This window comes from Zophobas morio, unplaced genomic scaffold (assembly GCF_036711695.1).
Source record: "Zophobas morio isolate AGI-343-1 ecotype UQ-CSIRO unplaced genomic scaffold, CSIRO_AGI_Zmor_V1 ptg000106l, whole genome shotgun sequence".
Lineage (NCBI taxonomy): Eukaryota > Metazoa > Arthropoda > Insecta > Coleoptera > Tenebrionidae > Zophobas > Zophobas morio.
Window position 1 is genome coordinate 299,470 of NW_026972211.1, and position 6,000 is coordinate 305,469.

At 34.5% G+C, this 6,000-nt stretch overlaps 1 long non-coding RNA gene across 1 annotated transcript; it reads left to right on the forward strand.

The window, feature by feature from the left end:
• The first annotated feature begins 2,828 nt into the window (after nucleotides 1–2,828).
• On the forward strand, nucleotides 2,829–3,446 carry LOC135144535 (uncharacterized). Its single transcript, XR_010283190.1, has 3 exons — nucleotides 2,829–2,958; nucleotides 3,014–3,259; nucleotides 3,318–3,446. It is a non-coding gene; the product is annotated as an uncharacterized LOC135144535 (long non-coding RNA).
• The last annotated feature ends 2,554 nt before the right edge of the window (nucleotides 3,447–6,000 follow it).

A 6,000-nucleotide genomic window follows, 5' to 3' on the forward strand; every position in this document is an offset into this window, starting at 1 on the left:
GCATAGCGATTTATTTAAAAGTAATTATACATATTAGAAAACTTAAACTACGTAAATATTGATTACTGAACTTATATTACCGACCGTATATATATATTATTTTTTTTAATTTACTAATATATTTTTATTTCTTTCAAATTCTATTTCTTTTTAAACCTATGTATATAAACTTTTAAGAATATGAGTTCCTTCTCTAATGAAGAGCTTCGAGCATTCATAGTAACTTATTGGCTATAAATGAGGAACTCAGAGAAAAGTTAGATTCTACAAAAGCAGTACTTCTTGAAGTTTACTAAAATAACTCGGGACAAAAATAAGTTGAAAAGGCATAGGGAGCCTTTTGATAATATAACTAACAATAATATTGTATTTTCGACCTTACAAATTATAAATCAAACAGATATTTTCGATGGTATACTAGAAGAGAGGGAGACTCTAAAGGTTACAAAAGACGAGTATAGTCATTGGTGAGTAGGTAATATTAAGATTAATAGTAGTAGTAGCAATAAACTTGCGGCTAATAGTTCCCGTAATAGCTTTTTTAATAATAATATAACTGTTAGCAACAGTAATAGCAAAAAATATATGCGGTAATAAAAATAGAAATATTAGTAATAAAATTGTAGTTAAGTTTAATCCTTATAATAAAAATAATAATAGCTCCGACAAAGGTAATGACAATCTGAAACTCAATAGAGACCAGAGAAGCTCTTAAGAGCTTTACACGGGACCGTTAACTAGGAGATGGGCAGCGCTTCTGGCACTAACCCTATTATAATAAACGACCATCTACTGCAGCACTCCCCTGCGAACTCGTAAAGAGGGAAATCCTCATATTACCCTATGTTAAAAACAAAAGTGGCTTTTTTTTGTACAACTCTTACAATTCTGCGGCTCCCCGATCCCGAGGTCAAGAGATAAGCTTCTCCGAAGTAAAATATTTCCGACCACAGCTTAAGAATACCGCGCAATCGCAGCGTTAATACGCAGCAAGAAATTACAATTTTTTTTTCATTATTAGTCATCTCAAGACTAGCTCTACAAACTTGTTTTCCGTGAATTTTATTGTGAACTCGACAGGACCACCGTGGAGGCGGACCTGCGCTCGCAAGGCATCGCACCCCTCCGAGCTGCACGGTTGCACACTGAGGACGCTGTCAATGGCGAGTGGAATAAGTGCTCGTTATAAATTAGTGCTGGTGCATATTTCAGAAAGGAACGACAAAAGCTAATAAATTTGAAGACTATTGCCCATCTTCAAATTGAAGAAACTTCGAAAAAGCAGTCGCATTGGTCAGTGCCACCATTGTTAGATCTTTGGCCACCCCGCAAGCTTTTGCGCTGCGACACCTCGGTGCGTTAATGCGTTGAAAGTACACTTGCCCCCGCGGAGTATACCAAAACACGAGACTCGCCTGCTAGATTTGCGAATTACGGCGAGATACATACCGCCAACTACCGGGGCTGCAAATATGACCCGCGGAGGCCTTTAGCAGACAACCAACCTTACGGGACCACGACATCTGATTACCACCTTTGATGGGAGCAAAAACATTAAGGTAGCAATCCTCTAACGGGTACAAATAAGTTTAAATTTAGAAAATTATAGCTTTCTTCTGTAATTTTTTTACCTTCAATTTTTTTGCTTTTTATAACTTACGCTGCTTTATTATAAGCGTAGATGGATTTCCTGCAAGAAGGAAGTTAGCGTGCTTAGCTATCCGTTCAAAAAGGGTGATGATGCGTATGATAAAACACGTAGTGGTTTCCTTAGTCGCGCTGTGGGCGAGAACGCTATTGCGGTGAGTTCAGACTTGGACAACAAGTGCATATGTTACGATTAGTTCAAACTTTGTCCAGCGAAACATAAAGTAGATAATACTAAACTTGGTTTATTCTTAATTTTTCGCCATTACTAATACAAGTGTGCCGCCACAATAGCTTAGGGAATGATGGGCTATAGGTGTTTTACTTGGGAGCGACATGAGAGCAGGTGGTATTTTCATTTAAAAACGGTTTTATTCTTAACTGCACTTATTATGATGACCGTTTAAACTAACCAAAGTATTTCTAAAAAGTCAAAAGGAACATTAAGAGCGTGCAATTTAAGCAGGACTCCATGTCACTCTTAGCGTGCTAGCATTAATTTAGGAGACAAGTAGGAACTGCGAGCTAATAGTTAAAAGAAAATAGCCCTGACTTCGGTCGTGTGTGCCTGTGTGTGACTTAACTCGCCTAACGAAAGCTAAAGTACATAAAACGTGACCGTCAGTTTAGCCTGCAAGTACCGCTCGACTTGGCTTCCCAAACGTTTAACACTTGTAAAACCTTGTGGCAATTAGCGCTACTTCGCTGCACTGATTCCTCCGTTTTTATGCACGTTTGTAGAACAGTTAGAAGTTGTAATATCTAGTTAGAGATTAATACTTTCCTTTTTTTAAATGTGTAGTTCTACTACAGCCTTATTTTTTGTGTATTTCTTTTATACTTATTTTTTTTTTATTGATTTACTTAAGAAATTTTAACTAAATATCTTAACTATTTACTTAATATACAAAATAAGGTATTTATCACTATTTAAACAAAAAGAAGTGTTTAGTAAACGACTTAAAGTTTTGCGATATGCTCTATTTAGGCGGAAATACAAAAACTACTTTAGAATACGTTAAAAATAGCTTTTTAAGGTTTTTCGGTACACAGAAATTTATAACTTTGTAGTGAAGAAGCGTTGTACAAGTCACTTTTGTAAGTTTTTATAATCCAATGCTGAACTACTTAACTTTAATAACTTTTTCATAACTTTAAAGACTCTAAAGAAAAGTTAAACCAATTTTTTAATAATTGCGCCGAGGATTTGAATGCTTGCATTAAAAACGATCGTTTTAAGACAGTAGTATCTTTTCAATTATCTGAGACGGTCCCTCTAATAATACTTCTCTCTTTAATACACAGCTCAGGGTTGCTTATATCATTATATTTATATATGACACTGTTTTTTATAACTATCTTTAAGCTTTTCCATTCCACCTGATTTTGTTGTGGCTTTTGGACTTGGGCGCTTGGTTCGCAGAGTTAGGCTGCCTTTGGATGCTGTTACTGTTGCCTTCACAGCTCGTTGTGTACCGGCTTTGACACTCGTGAAACTTAGCAATATTTTTACCGGTTCTGAAAGTAATAAATTTGACACTCAAAAGAAGGAAACTTTTTTGTCGTATTGTTTTCATTCAGCCCGGCGTACTTTTATAAGTGCAGTAGACAGGTATTGTTTTTTAGTAAAATTTTCTCGGCCAAAACTTCAGTAAGTATTGGGATTACAGATATGGCCTTGCTTTTATTATAGGGAGACGTGTTAATGGGGTTTTAACTGTCTTTCTCCTCTACTACTGCCTTAGAACTGGGCAAGCGCTATTATTATAGTTTTTTTAACGCGTATCAAGTTATTTTGTTTTGGGGTTAATCCCGAGGAAGTTTTACAGTTTCTGGGTTTAAATACTTCAACAGTTCTTGAGGGAAGCAGGCTTTTGGCCAGCTATGCTTGGGCGGCTACTTTTTCTGGCCTTTTGGCTCCTATCAGCATGTTTGTTTTAACTCCAAAATTCGTATTCGCTCTAAATAATTTCAAAAATAAAATGTTATAATTCTTACTTTATTAGAAGTTTTTAGTCGTAGGGAACTTTGTGAAAAGATTGATAGTCTAAAAGAAGTATATATTTTTAGGGAAACTAATAGGCTTTTTTTAATTTCCACTTTAAGTAGCACTTTAATAATTTTACTAAATCCATTATATTTTCAAAAAGATTGTTAATATCTAATTTTTGTTATTACGAATAACTTATTCTTAGAGAAAAGTTAATGTTTAAAGAATGATGAAGTTTGGAACTTCTTTTTTATTATTTTTTCTTTTTTATTTACAACACTTTTCAAAGTGGTTAAATTTTACAACACCCAATAATTCAATAAACTTAACAGGTGGGTATTAATATATCTATAGGGCTACAAGCTTAAGAGATAGAAAATAAATATTGAACTCATAGACTTTTCGTTTTGATTTTATAAGGCTACATATAGCTTTTGTAAAGAGAGTACGCTACAGTCCGGGTAATACAACCTTTACTGCTTTATTATTTTTTTTTTACGTACTGATAGAAAGTGTATAAAATTGAAAGGGATTACTTGGCGGTCTACTCCTTTATATTTTAAGTTTATCGTTGACTATAAAGAAAAATTTTAAGTTGGGGTGTAATTGGCTCAGCTATATCATACCTTTCTGAACTTCCACTTTGATTAAGGTTATTAACCTTAAACTGGGAATGCTAGCGATAAAACCAGATATTTGCGTGCCATGTTATCAATTTGACAAGCTTTTAAAGAATGTATGGCGCATGGAGGTAATATTCATAAGTATGAATGTAAACTTTACGTTTGGTATCCACAGATATCGTAGGCTACCGACGTAGATAGTAATTGTTATAATGCTGACCAGCTTAAAGTATTTACTGTATTGTATCAAATCAACTTCTTAATAATTTCAATCTCTTTGCCTCGGGTGCAGATGCATTTTTTTACAATTCGTTAGGGCGTTTATACTTTGTATTTAATTTAAGCTTCATAAAAAGAAGTAGATTCAAGGGATACACGCTTAAGAAATGTTTTAATAATAACCTTTTAAATGAATAATTTGTTAAAGGTTAAGTGCATAATACATGCACGTGAGTGTTTAAAAAGCGCGCGTCTAATTTAAATCTCTCAATTAAGTTATTGTGAAAGAAAGAAAGAAAGAAAGAAAGTCATGTGAATTCCGAAAAAATTGTCACAGAGCGTCTTGAAGATGTTGAAACTATTCCTTTTTATTAAAAAATCCCTATGCGGTATAGAAATTTTATTAATAAAAGTTTTTACTAAAGTTTCAAGAGAAATCCGTGGACCAAGCTTGACTGATCGTTCAGAAAATTAGCTTGATCTAGGACTTTTTCTGCTTCATGGGCTTCGTCAGTGGAATTTGAGCGGCCCTTTTTTAGCGGCAAAGCGAAAAATCATATAGGGAGTATTTTGAACTCCTTATATACCTTTTCAAAATTTTTATCGGAGAGTAGTTCCTAAAATAATTTGGTGTTTGGGAACATTGCAAATATAAATCACATGAACATAGGATTTAGGTTAGGAACATAAAAAGGAATCAGTGCTAAATAGACACCATTTTTTAATTTATAATGATCTACTTTCCGAGCAACCAAACGGTTTCGTCCAACAAGATCACTGACATTCTTAGGTCTAGCATATCCAATGGTTAAAGGACAATCATTAGCCATAGCAGATATGAAATCGGTGATAAGAGCATCTCTTATCTGCCTTCTCGTCGGCCCGTTTGTTTCATATCTGTTGTGGAAAAAGAACCGTTTTGTGTGGTTTATAGTGGTTATCTTTGACCTCTTATTCATTGGATATCGAGAAGGCGTATCTAAATATCTCATGTAGCCTTTTTCTAGGATGTCCCCACTCTAACAATCCAGTGAAAAATTTTATGCTACAGGAAACAAATTCTTTTCGAAGAGATTTTGTTTGTAATATTTAGAAGTCAGACTTCTCCTAATACCGTTTATAACCTTGGCAGATATGCCTAATGAGGGGTAGGATAGAAAAATAAATTGTATACTTTTCCGCCGAAGATGTCCATAACTTCGTTACCATCGGTATGAATACAAATGCCAGGAATTGTATTTTCCCATTTCATAGATTCTTTGACCCATCATAGACCTGTAATATTATTAAGGATGGACAGAGCTTTTTTTCTACGAAGCTATCATTATCGACCAATATAACCGAGGTATCATGCATCCTTTACAAAATACAAAATTAATTTTTAACGGGAAGGGGGGTATAAATTGGTAGATTCATAGTAAACTAGGTGAAATGTTGCTATACTAGGGGCGGCCGGGTTCCCCATAGGAAATCCCTTCGTCTAAATGTAGAAATTATCATTTAATTCCAAATAACTAGTAC